The following is an 18,426-nucleotide window of genomic DNA, read 5'->3' as shown; positions in this document are numbered from 1 at the left end:
CCCACTCTTGGAGTGACCACTGCCTCCTCTCCTCTCATCTCTCTCTCTCCTCCCCCCAAGCCAAACCTACCCCAACACTTCCACCTACCTTCCTGGACATCCGGCCCATGAAGCGTGTGTCAGTTGAGGCTTTTGCTGCCACCTTCTCTCCCCCCCATATCCTCTAGCTGACTCACAGCCTGTCACAGCCCTGTCTTTTCTCTATTCTATTTCTGATACTCTTGATGTTCTTGAACCTGTCATGAGGATCTGCCTGAAGTTCAAAGCCAAGTGCAATTCCTGGTATGACTCTGTCCTAGCTACACTTAAACGAAAATGTAGGGCGGCTGAGAGAAAATGGAGGGATTTCTGTTCATCCTCTGACAAACTGGCCTGTCGCCTACTCCAAAGGCAATACCGTCTCTCTGTCCGTACCAAGAAGAGAGTCCACATTCAAGCCTGTGTTTCTGCAGCATTGTAACTTCTCAGCCGAACTCTTTAAAATCTGCAAGGAGCTGGCCAACCCTGCTGCCGTCTCTACCCCTCCCCTTGCCCCTCAGGCTATTTGAAATGCCCCTGCTTCTCACTTTATCTCAAAAACCCAAGACATCTCGTCCACCCTCTCCTCCACTCCCTTTCCTCTCCCCTCTTGTCTGTATTCACTGACCCTCCTACAGCCATCCCCCCACCCTCCTTTTCTTCCTTTCCTTTTTTGTCCCCTGATGAGTTCGCTAGACAAGTCCGATCTATGAAAGCCTCATCAAAACAGGTTCATCCCTCTTCCTCTAAAACTATTAAGGACCATATTCATACCCTCACTCTAGCCCTTGTTGACTTCTGCAACCACTCCTTTGCCTCAGGATCCTTCCCCTCCCCTCTCAAGCACTCCCCTGTGCATCCTCTCGTCAAGAAACCCACAGCTGATCGCTTTTGTCCGGCCAACTATCGCCCAATTTCCATTACTCCCTTCTTGAGCAAACTCATTAAAAAGCTGGCCATCTCTCAGCTAAACCTTCATTCTGATTCTGTTGGATGTGTCCATGACCATCAGTCTGGCTTCAGATCTGGCAGAAGCACGGAAACTACTCTCCTGAACATCCGTGAAGATCTGCTTTCCAACCTTGACTCTAGCATTCCCTCTGTCCTCATCCTACACGATCTCTCCTCTGCCTTTGATACAGTCAAGCATACCACCCTGCTCAACCGTCTCTGTGATAACCTGGGCATCACTGATCAGGCTCTGGCCTGGCTGACCTCTTTCCTCTCTGATCGACCCTCCCAGGTCCAACTTGGGTCCTTCCTATTATGATTATACCTCTCCACCTGTGGTGTTCCCCAGGGGTCTAAGCTCTCGCCTTGGCTTTTCAACCAATACCTGGCATCTCTCGCTCGCTGTATTGCCATTTTCTGCTCAAACATCCAGTGCTAAGCGGACACCTCTCAACTCATTTTCAGGCTGCCCTCAGCCACCTCCTCCTCCTCTCTCATCACTGATTGCCACCAACGATCTTTGTCTGAATGCCAGCAAGACTGAGATACTCATCATTGGCACACCATCAACTTGCTTTGGCTGGCCTCCCTTGGCCCTCCTCCTATCCACACCTGCGAGACCAAGAACCTTGGTGTCATCTTTGATTCCACACTCTCCTTCTCTGCCCACATCACTGATGTATCAAGAAAGTCAAACTTCCAACTGCACCTCCTCAGAGCTACTCTTCCTGTACTCTCTTTCCCCCAGAAGCTCACTCTCTCCCAAGCTCTGGTTCTCTCTAGGTTGGACTATTGCAGCAGCCCTTTCTTAATCTACTCTCTGCCCTTTGCAACTTATCCAGAACAGGACTGCAAGACTATTTCTTGGTCTCAAGCCCTTGGATAGTATCTCTCCAGCTCTGAAATCTGTTCATTGACTCCCAGTGGATGCAAGGATTAAATTCAAAACCCTCTGCATTGTCCACAAGGCTTTCTGGGGCCTGGGTCCAACTTACCTTCAGCTATCCCTCTGCAAATACCTCCCATCTCGAGCACTCCGCTCCTCTACCTCTAACTCCAGTCAGTCGTTTCTCAAAGAAATTAGCTGGTGGTAGATCTCTGTTTTCGGCTAGGGTCTCCCTCTGGAACAGCCTCTCTGCCACTCTTAAACTTGAGGAGAGCCATCTCTGGTTCCGGAAACACCTCAAGACCTTCCTCTTTCCTTCTGCCTTCGCCCCCCCTCTCCCCTGGTGATTCTACTCTCCCTCAGCACCATGCTCCTGGCCACCCTCTGTCCTCTGGGCCCAGGTACCTGCTCATCTTGTCACCCTCATGCAAAGCCTCCGGGCCACCCCTTGCACTGGGGTCTGTATCTGTACCCATACAGCACCCCCATTTTTTTTCCTGCACTTATCAGACCTACCCAGCCTGCTGCCTTAAACCCAGCACTTGCCACTTGCCACTTGCTGGCTGCACTCCCATTGTTTGTTGCCTTTTATTTATTAATTTATTAATTTATTATTATTTATGCTTTTTCCTCCTCGCTACGCACTCCTTTTGTTCCCCCTTCCATGCACTTCTCCTCCTCCCTCTCTACCATGCTCTTGTGCGTTCTCAATGTCACTGGGCCTAGTAAGATTGTTGTTTTTGTTCTCCCCTGTTCCCCTTCCCCTGCCTTGTCGCGCTCTGAAACATCTGTCTATGAGCACGATAGAAATAAAATATCAATATCAATATAGCCCAAAATGTGTTTTCCAGACTTTTTCACCACTGAGCTATCCGCGGACACTGACCAGTGTCTGGGGATCCAACATGGCAGGCGTTAAAAAAAATATGAAGCACCTCATCTTTTCACCATCCAATCAGTGGGTACGTTAGATGTCTGATTGGCCCATGGGGTTGTTCACGGATCGTATAGGGAAGGGAATCCACGGACCAGACCCAGATACTACTCATTTGTTTTACCTACTTTTTGGCCATTTTTTGTTAATGTTAATATTAAAGGTATTTGTACCCCACACAGTCACCACTGCTGTGGTCCCCAGGTGCTCTGGTGGATCTGAAAAATAAGAGCGTGAAGGGGGGAGGGGAGAGAGGGGTTAGTAGAGTGTAGTGGGAATAGGAAAGTGAGAGTTGTGATGTCTTGTTGGACCCTTCAGTTCAGTTTGCACTGTTCGCTGAGCTTAGGGGTGGTCTTCGGGTCTGTGCCAAATACATGTGCTGTTGTACCGGGCTATGTGTTATTATTCTGTTGTTGCAACATGGTGAAGTGAATGTGGATTGCTGTGCATAGAAGTGGTTGTGTGAGTTTTTGTATGGTGAGTAAAAAGTTGAGGTTATAAGGTAAGGTTGGTTTTTTCTTAAAAAAATATTGTCAATTTCTTACCACTTTGTCTTTGCGTTTGTGCAACCAACCTCTGTGATTGTCCTGTGTGTTGGTACTGTAGGTTGTCTGCATATTTGGCAGGCATGTTGTGGTTTGGGAGCCTTCCTTTGTGTGACTCTGGTGGTTTATGTATCAAATGTTTTCCGCTAGTTCCCCTGCTCTGCGGCTGGTAAAGTTTTGGTCAGAGGACTGGTCCCTCACTGCCCATCCGTTTGAGGGTCCTCACCTATCTAAGTTCCCTTTAGCACTGGTGTTGTGTGGACATTGGTGGTATATGCGCACCCACCCCTGCTTTGATAACAGAGGACCCAGTTAGGGGTTATAGTTTCCTCCCACGGGACTCATGTTCTCCTTTGGGTACCTGCTTCCTAGATGTTTCCTTCTGAATCTGGAGCAAAGAGTCATGTTTTGAGTAGTTTTCTGTACTTTCTGAACTCTAGATGATCCCTTGTGTACGTCTTCCCTTGGATACAGTGGCAAATACGCTTGCACCACAAAAGAAAAAAATGATCAAGGAAGGCAATAGACATAATCTATGGTTTTCCCTGGAGCTGAAGATCCTAAAAACATCAACCCTCAAACGTTTTTATTACTGGAAACCTCATCCGACTCAGCCAGTTTTGACAGCCTATAAGGCTGCTGCCAAAAACTATAGAAGAGCGATAATTGAGGCCAAACATTTTTTTTTAATAACAGGATAAAGAATCCTCAATCAGACAACAAGGAACTTTTCAAGATCCTTAAAGAGCAAGAATCTACCAAGTACACTTCCCCTGATTTGGTGTTAAATGATAGTGCCTGGTGCAGTTATTCATAATGCTATGCAAGATAAGTTAAAGAACATTAGGTTTGATATCGCAAAGAAAAAAGATTCTATCTTCGAAGCAGAAGCTGTAAACCCTTGTTAGGTATTTAGTAGATCCCCTGCCATTCCGCTATTTAACTTTACTCCCATCTCAATAGTGGAAATGGCCTCTATTATCCAGCAGCTAAAAGCTACTAAATGCAAAAATGACCCCTCCATGACTATTAGTATAAAAACTTGCCCACCAACTCTGATTGCAGCTATATCGAAGTTTATTAATCTGTCTTTTGAAGCGGGGGTGCTTCCTCAGGACTTGAAAAGTGCATGGGTTACACCTATCATCAAAAAGCCGGGTCTTCCATCTGATGTTCCAAACAATTTTAGGCCAATTTACAAATACCCCTTTTCTTTTGAAAATTTTGGATCAGGTGGCGTATAGGCAAATTGCTGTTCATCGGAACAATTTTCCTATTCTGAATGACCATCAATCAGGCTTTAGATTTGGCTTCTGAAAAGAAATGGCTCTCTAAAACTAGAATCTAGGCTCATGCACCGTATGGACAAAACTGAAGCTTCTATGCTTATGCTGCTGGATCTGTTGGCAGCCTTCGACCTGGTAGACCACTCGATCTTGGTCACCAGGTTGAGAGAGGTTGTTAATTTTTCACCTAAAGCATCACAATGGATCTCATCTTTCCTCTGCAATAGGGAAAGCAGAGTATTTTTTAGAGAAGCAGAAGTTATGCCCACTGACATTAGTTTCGGGGTACCACAGGGATCGGATACATCGCCATGTTTATATATCATCTTTACAGTTCCCTTTTTTGCCATGCTTGAGCATGAAGGGGTGACATTTTCAAATTATGCTGACAACACACACTGCGTCATCCCGCTATTGGGCAACCACGACCAAGATGAGAAACGTATTAATAAAATCTATGCCTTAATTGAGACTTGGATGGTCCACAACAGACTTGCATTGAATAAGGAAAAACAGAGTTGTTGGTTGTCGGCTAGCTCAACATATTACAGAAACTGGGATCCGCATATGATTGTTTTCAGTGCTTTTCCTTAAACTGCCATGACATTCAAGCTTTCAGTGGTAAGATATTTAACCTTAGCATTGCCATTATGTGCCTGTGAGGCGGTGATCGACTTGTGCAGCTTCACGTATATTCAGAAGACAAACTGTGAGCATTAACCAAGCACCTCAATGAGCACACATTCATATTATTATTTAAAGCCAGATCAAACTCTAAATCTTGGATGGAGTGGAATGATGGATAGAGTAGATGGAATGGATGGATGGAGTGGATGGAGTGGAGGGAGCAGATGGATCAGATGAAGTGCACAGAGTGGAAAGAATGGATGAAGTAGATGGAACAGATGAAGTGGACAGAATGGATGAAGTGGATGGAATGGATGAAGTGGAAGGAACGGGTGAAGTGGACGGAAAGGACAAAGGTAATTGAAAGTACAATGTGAATGGAACGGACGAAGCAGATGGAACGGATGGAATGGATGAAGTGGATGGAATGGACAAAGAGAATTGAACGGACGAAGTGAATAGAACAGACAAAGCGGATGGAACGGATGAAGTGGATGGAAAGGATGGAAAGGATGGAGTGGATGATAGCGTGAATGGAAATGGTTAAAATGGATGACGGAGCGGATAGAACGGACAACAAATGGATATAGTAAATGGAACAGATGAAGTGGATGGAAAGGATGAAGTAGATGGAATGGATGAAGTGGATGGAACGTATGAAGCGGATGGAATGTATGAAGCAGATGGAACGGATGAAGCAGATGGAACGGATGAAGCGGATGGAACGGATGAAGTGGATGGAACGGATGAAGCGGGTGGAACAGATGAAGCGGGTGGAACGGATAAAGTGGATTGAACAGATGAAGCGGATTGAACAGATGAAGCGGATGGAACGGATGAAGCGGATGGAACTGTTGAGCCAGATGGAACGGATGAAGCAGATGGAACTGATGAAGCGGATGGAACGGATGAAGAAGATGGAACGAAGTGGATGGAAAAGATAGAGTGAACGGAGTGGATGTAAAGGACAGAGTGGACAGAGTCAATATACCTTGACATATCCCTGTATCTCAAATTTACGCTATTTATATGCTTTCTACCTATATCCCCATGTTATCTGTATCTCATGTTTACCCTATCCATCCTGTACCTTTGTATATGTACCCTGCTATGTACGCCCCCTCTCCTGCTCTTGTGCCTGGTCGCACGTGCTTTACTGATAACTACCATATCACACTACCATGCTTACTCTCCCCTATACACCATCACTCAACTAGAACACAGCTATACTATGACACATTTGGTATAGCTGTCCTCATACAAACATGACCCACCAAACTCCTCATCATCCTAATAAAACACAGCTAGCTGAGCACATACCGCCAGTTTAGGCGTCTCCTCAGGCCTAACGCAGCCAGAACTCAATCTGGGTGCCCACCCTCCACACTGAACACATCCAACTGATTTCCTCAGCACCACATCTACCAGTAAGAAGCAGCTATCATGCAACAACCACACCAGCTGCACACATATCCAGTGTGCCCAGGCACTATACAACTCTCTCTCTCTCTACTGACTTGAACTGAGGTTCCCGAAGGCGTTCAACCTACCAGCGCTTTGAGGTCATACCAATGATACGTAAGGCGATATATAAATGCAAAGTAACATAACGTAACATAACATATAGGACCCACTAAATAAACCCCTCTTAAGAAAGATAAAATGCTGGGGGTTATTTTTGACCAACATCTCAGTATGAAATCACATGTGTGTAGCATGGTCTCATCCTGTGCCTACTACATCAAATTGTTGGCCCACCTCAGACCCCTGATTTCTCAAGCAAACGCCGAGACAATTGCGAGAGCGATAGTGAGAGAAAAATTTGACTATCGCTCTAGCCTACTTGGGGGCACTACTAAATCTATATGTAATAGGTTGCAGGGCATCCAAAATGGAGCAGTGAGAGTAGTTATGAGTCTCTCTAGGAGAGACCATGTGTCTGTAGCTAGACAAGCTCTTCATTGTCTACCTTTAGAGTCTAGAACCCTCTTTCGACTGCTGGTAATAACTGAGAAATATACATTTGTTAAAGTAAAAGAGTTGTATATGTGTTTTGGTAGGCTATTCCAGGTTAAAGGTGTCAGGTGGCTGAAAAATGATCCTCCAAACGTTTTTTTATTGTATGGTCTTGGTTCTCGGCAAGTGTTGTTGCTTGATCTGAGTGATCTTGTCCGATGGTAGATCACTATTGTTTCTTTAGGAACTCTGCTCCTTGGCCGTGGAATGCTCTGTGCATTATGTACATAATTTTGAACTTTATTCTCTTGTTTACCACTGTAGCCAGTGTTGCATTTTCAGCGCTGGGGTGAAGTGTTCTCTTCATGGTATTCTGAGCAGGAGTCTTGCTGCAGTGTTTTGGATGCGCTGACTTTTTTTAACAGTTGTTCTGGCATTCATAGGTATAGGCTGATGGCATAGTCTACTCTGGACATAATGAGTGTGATGATGGCGAGTGCTTTATGGGTGAAAGAGAGGAATGGCAGGATCTTTTTAACTGCTTGTCGCAGGAAGAAAACATTCTTGATTGTGGCGTTTACTTGTGGCTCAAGTGTTAGTTTGTTGTCCATCAATACTCCCAGGTTTTTAAGTATCGCTGATGGATTCAGTGCTGTAGCCAGTTCTGTTGGCCATGGGATGTAGTGGTGTTTTCCTTGCTTTTAACTATAATCATTATTTCAGTTTTGCTCGGGTTGAATTTGAGGCTGTTTGTGTTCATCCAGCTGCAGAGCTCTTGTAGGCAGTCATTCAGTATTTTGTTTTCTTCCTGTGTACCTTGTATTTTGTAGATAATCTGTGTGTCATCTGCATAGTTGTAGCACGTAAGGCTGTGTTTTTTGATGAGCTTGATTAGTGGCATCAGGCATATGTTGAAGAGCAATGGGGAGAAAGATGATCCTTGTGGTACTCCACAAGTGAATTACCTTGTAGTAGATTTGGAAGGTTTAATCCAAATGGTTTTTGCTCTGTTTTTTAGGAAGAATTGAATCCATAGTAGGGCTGTGTCAGGGATTCCTATTTCTTCCAGTTTCCCGATGAGGATTTCATAGTTGACTGTGTCAAATGCTGCAGAGAGGTCCAGCAGTATTAGAGCTATGTTTTTGTCTGAGTCTGTCTTTAGAGTTCCCAATTGAGAGCACTGCCATTTCTGTTCCCCTCATGGGTCTGGAGCCTACTTGTGCTTGGTCCAACAGTTGGTGCTCTTCTAGGAATTCTTGTATGTCTCGAGTAGTTTTGTTGGGTAGGGGATGTTGGATATGGGTCTGTAGTTGGAGAGGTCTTCCACATTTCCTTCTGTGTCCTTGAGGAGCGGCTTGATGCATGCCGATTTGAATGATCGCAGTACTTTCCCTGTTGAAAGTGATTGGTTAGAAAGGTTTCTGTAGTATTCCATGGGAGTTTCTTGCATTGGAATTGATTTGTCTATGTCTGGGGGGCATGGATGCATGGGGGAACCTGCTTTGTTGCTATTGCTTACCAGCTTGACAAATGTCTCTACTGATATTTGAGGGAAGCTTCAGAGTATGTTCTGGTGATCCTCAGATGGCTGGATCAGCTGCATGTTGTAGTTGATTGGTCTGCTTTGTATGATCTGTTGGATGATGGTGATTTTGTCTTTGAAGTGGTCTGCGAGTTCATTGCATAGCTTCAGTGAAGATATCAGAGTGTTGTTGCAGCCAGGAGGGTTTCTCATTTCATTTAGGGTTTTAAACAATTCCGTTTGGGTGTTGGTGGCTTTGGTGATTGTGTTGTCGTAGCATTTATTTGTGGCCTTATGGACTTCCTTTTAGCATGAGTGGATTTGTCACCAGAGTTGTAATTTCTTCACCTGATCATTATTTGTCTCCATTCTAGTTCAAGCTTCCAGTTTTTTCTTTTCATGGCGCAGAGTAGCGAGGTAAACCATTTTGCTGTCGCTCTTTTGCATGATGTGGTAAAAGGTTTTTCCTTTGAGATCATGTTGATTGTTCCAGCAATCCATTTATGAAGTAGTACTGTTTTCTTTCGAGGTCAGCTTCGTACAGAGTCGTTGTATCTGGTTTGTTGATTTCTAGTTGTTCTGCTAGCTTGTTAGCTCTGATGGCTATCCATTTTATTTTAATGATGGCAGTTTGTCGGGTTGTTTGGCTGTTGTTGTGGGGAGTGTGATAGTGAAGGGAATGATGAGGTGGTCGCTCCAGAGGATCTATAATGGTGGCATTGTGGTAATCAGGTTTTTGTTGGCGAAGACTGCATCTAGCGCATGTCCCGCAGTGTGGGTTGCTCCTTTGACTAGCTGATGTAGTTTCATTGTCTTCAGTTGTTTGCCTAGTGTTTTTTGTGAGTTAGCAGATTCTTCATCAAACCAGATGTTGAAGTCTCTGAAGATTATCAGGTGTTCCTATTCAATGGCTAGATTGGTGATGGCCTCAGTGAATGCGTCAGTGAAGGTTGCATCATATGTTGGTGGTCTGTATACCACAACGAATTTGAAGTTTGGTTTTGGATTTTCTGTTAGGTGAAGGATCATGGATTTGCAGTTTTTGATGCTTAGTGGTTCATCTGTTTTAATTTTGAGATGTTCCTTGTATGCTATTGCCAGTCCTCCTCCTCTTTTGTTTTTTCTGTTTACTTGTGACCAATTGAAGTTCTCAGGGATGCAGTTATGTAATGTGGTTTTGTAGTTGTCATCTAGCCATGCTGGGGTTATGAATAGGATGTCGATACCACAGTTGCATAGGAGGTCAAAGATCTCTGTGGCATGTTTGGACATTGATCTAGAGTTGATCAGGTTAGAGTGGATCTTTTTTACACAGTTAGAACTGTTTTTTAATCCTCACTTTTTTTGTCATTGTTCTTTTGGGCTTCTTCTGTGTTTTGGTCACAAATTGGTTGGTGCTCTGTGTATTCTGCATCGCTGCTGCAACAATCTGTTAGGTTGATTGTCGGGTTGATGATAAATTCATCTGCTTCATCTTCTGTGTTTTGATTTTGGTTGCTTGTGTTGGGCTTGTGTTTTTGTTATATAAGGGTTGAGGGCATTGGTTTTGTTCCTTTCCCTTCTTGGACCTTCTCTTCCTGCGCGGTACGGTTGATTCTCAGCATGCCTGGAGTATTCATGCTGTTGAGTTGTCGAGGTAGTGAGGTAGTTGCGAGGTATGGTGTTAGATATAGGGATTTTTCTCTTCTCGTGGTGTTCTGTTGGCTGGGGTGTTTTCCAGCGTGTGCTCTTTTCTTGTGGTGGTTTCCTCTGGATTCGTACACGTATCCAGTCGGTTTGTAATTTTTTCTGCTTCTCTTTGGCAGCGTCCAGCTCTGTGTCGGGGCATCTTTGGGTTTTTGGGGGTTTGGTTACAGGGGCTGTAGCCCACCAGTAGGACCTTGTGTGGTTTGGATGTTGTTATGTTTTGTCCTCTTCCTCTGTGATAATGGGGTGCACTTTGTGAGCTTGTGTCTTTGTAGGTTGGTTATGATCCGGCAGTCGAGGGCTGCTGTTGTAGGTTAGCTGGGTGGGGTACCTCTGTAACACTGACTTTTAGATGTGAGGGGGTTACTGGTTTGGTCTGTTTTAGAATGTGGGTTGGATAGCTCAAGGTTTGTTGGTGGTTGGCTTGGTTGCAGTTTATGGTTCTGGTCTTAGGGTCTAAGCAGGGCAGGGTCTGACGGAGGGTAGCACCATTGGATTGAATAGCTCCTGGAATTGGACTGTTGGTTTGTGTTTAACCAAGGCAATGATCTGGCTCCAAGCAATTGCTTTCAGTGGCTAGCCGGGTGCTCCTGGATAGTGGGAAAGTCCATGGTTTTGACAAATAATATGCAAGGGTGGAACACACATGGATTTAAGATTCCTGTCTAGTGGGAGGTTTGCTAGGTCTCACAATAAAATAGGCAGATATGGGTGGAAACCTAGATTTGAGATTCCTGTCCAGTGGGCGAATGGCCTAGGTTTTGCAATACAATAGGCAGATATGGGAGAACACACCTAGATTTGGGATTCATGTATAATGGGAGAGAGGTCTAGATTTCACAATACAATAGGCAGATAAGGGAGAGCACACCTAGATTTAGGATTTCTGTAAAGTGGGACAAAGGCCTAGGGTTCACAGTACAATAGGCAGATATGGGAGAACACACCTACGTTTGGAAACTTAGATTTGAGATTCCTGTCCAGTGGGCAAATGGCCTAGGTTTTGCAATAGAATAGGCCGGTATGGGAGACCCCACCTAGAAGCTATATTCCTTTTTAGTGGGACAAGGCCTAGGTTTCACAATACAATAGGAAGATATTGGAGAACACACCTAGATTTGGGATTCGTGTATAATGGGAGAGAGGTCTAGATTTCACAATACAATAGGCAGATAAGGGAGAACACACCTAGATTTAGGATTTCTGTAAAGTAGGACAAAGGCCTAGGGTTCACAGTACAATAGGCAGATATGGGAGAACACACCTATGTTTGAGATTCCTCTGTATAATGGGCTTTTAAACAGTTTGTGTTCACAGTGGATTTCTTAGAGTGTGTGATGGATGTACGTGGTTGGTGTAATTATTGCTGTTTGGTGGGGTGAGCGCTAATCTGGTTATTAGTACCAGTGATTGTGCCTACCTTATCCGTTGATGCTGGTTGACGGCAGTCTGTTCCTGGTTTGTCATGTCTGGACGCTGTATCCGGCTGCTACTGCTGGTTTGCGGGTGGGATTATGCCTTGGCAACCACCTAGATGAGTAGGGTAGCAGCAGGAATGTGTCGGCTGTTGTCTGGGGGAATAGGCATAGATTGACACTGCACCCGGGGAGCTAGGTGGTGGGGCACAGCGGGTCGGTTTGGTTATATATGTGATTGAGGGTTGAGGGGGTAGTTGCCATTTTATGCTGGGTTGATGTTAGTGTGTGCCTACTTCCCCTGCTGACACCTACAGACACAGTTTGGAGCCGCCACTATGTTAGTAGCCCTTTGCCTTGGGGCCCTTAGCCGGGGGCTGCCCAAGAGTGCTGACTAATATGTGGGAAAGGACCAACCAGGATGCAGGGGCGGGCTTGGGAGGCAGGATCTGAATGGAAGAGGGAGCGAGAAGGGGCCTGGGGACTATGGCGCATGCCTCACTACTCAGTACACTTAAAAATTAAGTTGAGCCAATTTCTCTTGGCTCTAGCAACTGGGGCTGCAGCGCTTACCTGATGCCTGGAAGCTAAATGGCACAGGTAAGTGGCATGCAGAGGGTTAGGCCCTCGTTGTTGTGGATGTTGTGGATGTTATGGATGGGCCAATCAGAGTCCGGGGACCGGTATGGGAGATGGGACTAAAGCTGGCAAGGGGAAGGAAGTCAGGGGGGAGCACAAGGGTCGTGCTGGCCTGCTAGTGGATTTAAAGGCCTAAAAAGACTCTGGGGGCACTGGGGCTGCAAAGTTTACCTGATGCCTGGAAGCTAAATGGCACAGGTAAGCAGCATGAAAAGATTTTACACCAAATTAATGAAAGCAAGCTTTTGGGACCAAGCCTCTGCTCCTGGAAACAATTTGGTGAAAATCCGTCCAGCAGATTGGGCTGCAGGTGTGATCAAAATCTTTTTTCCATTGCATCTATAAGGAAACCCACAAATTTTGGGACCCCCTATAACTTTTCCCCCCTGGACAAAATCTCACCAAACTTTGAAGAATCAATACGAGGGGGCCATATACTTTCCTTCCAAAGTTTGGTGAGGAGTCGTCCTTGGGAGTGGAGGGGGAGCTAAGTTATAAGCCACCCAAAAATGCTGTTCCTATGGGTAGAACAACTTAACCATAACTACAGGGTCGCTACTGAACATATATATATATATTCAGTGAAACAACTTTGCTAAAGGGAGGTTATGGTTAAGTTGCGTTACTAAAAACCTATCAAATTCAGTGAAAAAATGTTGTTAAAGGGACGTTACAGTTCAGTTGCCCTAAGAAAAACAAATCAAATTCAGTGTATAACATTATAGTTACTTTGTACTAATAACAACCTATCCATATTATGGTTACAAGTAAAACTGAAAAACCCCAGAAATTTGGCAGTTATTTTAAGCTAAGCAACCATAACACGCACAGCCACCGTGCACTGTTACGACTAACACCCATGACATCAAATATGACATCACAAATGTCATTGATGACATCACTGATCACATCACATTTGCATTTACTTTGCATGAAAATCTGAACAAGGGATTGTTATTGTAACATTGGCAAGAAAGTGTCAGGGGTAATTGGGATAAATATTGTGAGCTATGTAGTTCATTAAGGAATGCATTGCTATAAATTGTATTGTATTATGGAGGTCTTTCCAGTATAGCAATCTACTCATGTAGAAACATTGCCAATGTGTGTAGCATACACAATAGAGGTGCAATGTTCATAATCTTGCCATGTTGGATAGTGACATGATCAATGTTTTTGTATTACAGTTTTGCGTGTTGTGAAACATGTAATAAGTAGGTAATAAAGCCCGTCTTACTACATAATTGTATTACAACAGACAAAATATAAAGAAACCACAACACAGACATATACATGGGAAGTAACTTAAGCAACATTACTACCAGAAAGTGTTCATAACCTAACTGATTATGTTCATGCACAGAAATGATTGCTGTGTTTCAAGGCTCTTACTTCCCCTATGTATATGTGTTATATGATGTGACTGGATTCTAAGAAAAGTAGTGTGAGAACAACGCATACAAATGTGAGCATATACAGTGAAAGTAATGTAGGAAAAAAAGCAGCAGTACCATAAAGTGATCATAACTTTACCATTTATCTTCATGAACAGAAATGCCTGCTATCTTTCAAGCCTGCTTATTCCCCTACGTATATGTATCAAATGCTGTGACTGGACCCTAATGAAAGTAGTGTAAGAACATATTTGAAGGGTAAGTCTACAAATATACTACCTTTTGAATGATTAGTTCCTGAAAGATACTGAACAAAACTACGTGACATAGATATGTCAGTAAAGAAAAAAAGAGGGAGCCAGACATGTGATGTCATCAGTGATGTCATCGATCATATTTGTGATGTCATCTTTGATGTCATGGGTGTTAGTCATAGCAGTGCACGGTGGTTCTTAGCTTACCATAACTGCCAAATTTCTGGGGGGTTTCGTTTTACTTGTATCCATAATATGGATAGGTTGTTATTAATGCAAAGTAACTATAATGTCCATTGAAATACGTTTTTGCACTGAATTTGATTGTTTTTTCTTAGGGCAACTGAACTATAACATCCCTTTACCAACGTTTTTTTCACTGAATTTGATAGGTTTTTAGCATCACAACTTAACCATAACATCCCTTTAACAAAGTTTTCTCACTGAATCTATACTCACACACAGATATATGTACTCATATATATTTTCAGTGAACAAAAACGTTGTTAAAGAGAAGTTATGGTTAAGTTGAGCTACTAAAAACCTATGAAATTCAGTGAAAAAAACTTTGTTAAAGGGAGATTATGGTTCCAAGTAAAACCGAAAACCCCCTGAAATTCACCAGTTATGTTAAGCTAAGCAACCATAACTCACACCACCACTGTGCACTGCTAAGACTAACACCCAGGACATCAAAGATGATGTTTTTAGCCCTTTCTTGGTGTTCAAAGTGTCTTGGGACAGCGCAGGTGTCCGCGGACACATCAAAATATCTGAGCACAGGGAATTAAAATTGAAATAGTGTGCCTCATTTACCTGTTGAGGTTGGCTCTGAAAAGAGCATCTTTTTTTTTTTTTGTGCAGATGCTTTAGAAACACCTTTTATTTTGTATTTTATTTTGTTTTTTTTCTTATTTTCCTCCAAAAATCTTCACATTTGCTTCTCCAGAGCAACCAATAGGTTCCAAAACAGCATGCCATTTCCCAAAAAAGATAACAACATGCCATATTCCTTAAAGTAATCAACATTACCATAGTCAATGCTGTCATTGTTGCAAAAGAACATGCCAGCTCTAGTCATAAAGGCAAACATGCCTTGGTTGATTAAGCACCTACCAGAATTTTGCAGAGGACAAACAACAGAACTATTGTCCCATATTCCCCTAGGTATCAAACCAGAAAAAATAATCATGGCATTTGGAAGTAGTTTCATTACTGCCTGAACCAAGCTTTGCAGATCTTGCAACAAAGTAGGGGCACTGATATGGCCCAAATGCAAAGCACCACAGTGCAGAACAACCACATGTGGACTATTATACCTAGCCATATCCTGACAAACTTCTAGCATTGTCTGCAAACTAAATCCAGGCACAGTGCAACACACCACCTCCACTCCTTTTGTGTCAAAATGGTTAGCCACATTCCTAGATTTAGCATACTGCTCCAAACCATTTATTTATTCATTTATTTATTTTGCATTTTTAAAGCACTCACACAGCCCGCGAGCATCAATGCACTGTTATAGGAATAGATTTTTTTAGTTGCATCGTTGTTTGTCTTAGTTGCATATTTATAATGCGCTTAAATACCCAGAGGTTTCTACGCGCGGACCCGGGGATCGAACCTGTGTTGTTTCATGTCTTCTTGCTTCCATGGCGAGCACACTGCTGCTGAGCTGTCCTCCCGGATAATTCATTCACAAACATATCTCCAAGCACCACCACCCTGACTTTCTCCACCTCCGCCATCTTCACTACACACAGCCTCTCTCAATACAAAGCAGAACCTCAACACCTGATGGCTAAGCCTCAAAATACACTCCCATTTCATACTCGGAAGCCCCTGATGTGGCATGTCCTGTCTGCGAACAGTCGCACTGTCTGTGGAGCACATAAGTAACACTGGGGCAGCCCTTCTACCCTTTCCACTTCTCTCTCTGCACCATTCCCTCATTGGATACTATTAAGCAGTCACACAACCATCCACCAATCGCATCCAAGACCACTACATCTAACTCCATCATCACAATTCAGCACTTTAGGTGTACTGTTGACCACCCTGAGTACGATTGCGCTGTGACTCCAAAGCACCTACAGCAACTACGAGTCAACATTTCTACTTGCAGATTCATGCACATCCACACACATGAACACAAACAACAGATATGAATAGTTTTTGCACAGTACATCATTCATGCCAACATTCCGACCCGTCTGGAAGGGACATTTCCTCAGACAAATCGATAACAACATTTGTTTCATAAAAATGCATTGGGCAAAGGTGTATTTTCGGCAGGAGAACGTGAAAAATAACAATATTTTTCATGGAAAAATCGGGAGTCTCCCGCCGAAATTGGGAGGATTGCCTTGTATGGTACATGTAAATGCATATAAGCAGAGTAACTCCCACTTATCCTGTGTAACCTGTAAAACAAGCTTACTGTCATTTCTCCCATCTGCTATGATCAAGTGTCATTTACAAAGTTGTCTGCTCTCCAAATGTTTATTTACCCATATTATTAACTGTAATATGCAAACTGTTATTTTCTTCATTCATTCTATCATTTCTATAACCACTGCCACGTATTTAACCACATTTCAACCATGATAGCATTTAATGCATTATAGTGCACATAATGTACATACAATTTTTATTTTTATACATTCTGCATATTTCACATACATTCTATTCTTTCGACTTTCTTTACAAATCACTATATTAGTAATCAGACACAACGCACACAGCTATCTAACAAAGTGTCATTTCATGTTCAAAAATGGGAGAAATAACAGTATAGGCTTTCTAGTGTGTAAGAAAATTACACGCAGCCAGGATGAGTACATGCATCTTTATTTATGCACACAGATAGCCAATATCCTTTGTAATGCTCCCACTTGAAACAACACCACTGCCTCTCCAACTGTTCTTCCAATCTACACAGCTCTCTCATTCCAGACGGTTGCTCATTCCATTCTAGATTTCTCAACAGCATTCAACTATGCACAGGTGCAGTCATATCTATCACATCATCTACAACTATGCGCAGTGTTGTAATGCAAGACATACAATATCTCCCCGCTTCCCTTCAGTCTCAAACACAAGCACCAGGTCCTTCCTTACAACCCTTAATTTATTTCAGACTCTCCCATCTCCAAGCACGACATAATCACCCAGTACTTAGTAATCACCTACTGAGTAATAAGCTGCTGACCCCATCAAATCTTTCTGATTTATTTCCCACACTTTCCCAAATACATCCATTGCATACTTTTCCATACAGTGCCTGCCATTTCCCCTGTGAGAATAGAAAACAAAGCATACGATTATTTCTTCTATCTCCTAACACCACCTTAAAAAGCCAAGTGTGCTCTATGCGCTTACTTTTGTCCTCATTTCCAAAGCACATTCAACTAACAGATTCTAAATAAAATATACAGAATACACATGGGCAAAGAAAGTGCATGTACATGCTATGCACAGTTATCAGAATGCACTACTACTGCACAAATAAAGAAATCTATGTCTACAGGAACAACAGTGCTATTAACACAGATAAAAAAGAGTCCCAGTCACACTGGTTTCAGATTTTGCCGCAATCGTGAAGCATCAGAGTTGAACTACCAACAGCAAAAACCTGCCATATCCAGAAATTGACAATTTGAACTTCATACATAAGCCTCAGATGAAGAGCTGGCAAAGCTCGAAACACGTGTCAGGCTGTTTTACCATTCAAAATAAACATCAGACTGGAATTTAATCCCTTTCACCAATTGGCACAGTGTGACTGGGACCCTTTTTAAATTGTTATTGCACAGTGTTAGTATTTTGGCAGGATACCCACACCTCCCAGACACCCGCAGCCTTTGTGCCCTCTTAATTACTGTACAAGCGCTGTACAAAATATTGACTTATTCTGGCAATTGCTGTTCTCCTATTAACACACATATTTACTATCTTCTTTCCTTCACAATTGCAGTGAAGACCACTCTCCTGAAAAGCAGCAGAGTCTGAACTCAGAAGAAACCTACTCTTTCCATCCAAAAAAGTAAGTGTAATACTGCCATAATGTTCTAACTGTCACTCAAACACTGTAGAATTCTACTATTCTAGAACAAACAATTGTATTAACCCTGCAACATTAGATTCACCATTAGTGCTTCCCCTCAACAGCTCCATACTTTCTATAGCAATCTGAACACCAGTATAGTAACACACAAATACAAGAAAAGCCTTCCCAACCTGATGTAGCAGCCCACTGCACAATCACACACCTCTACATGCATTCTTACCATCATACTCAGACACTCATGCAC

The sequence above is a fragment of the Ambystoma mexicanum genome, chromosome 6p, assembly GCF_040938575.1.
Source record: "Ambystoma mexicanum isolate Mex_15411 chromosome 6p, UKY_AmexF1_1, whole genome shotgun sequence".
Classification (NCBI taxonomy): Eukaryota; Metazoa; Chordata; class Amphibia; order Caudata; family Ambystomatidae; genus Ambystoma; species Ambystoma mexicanum.
This window is presented reverse-complemented; position numbering follows the sequence as displayed.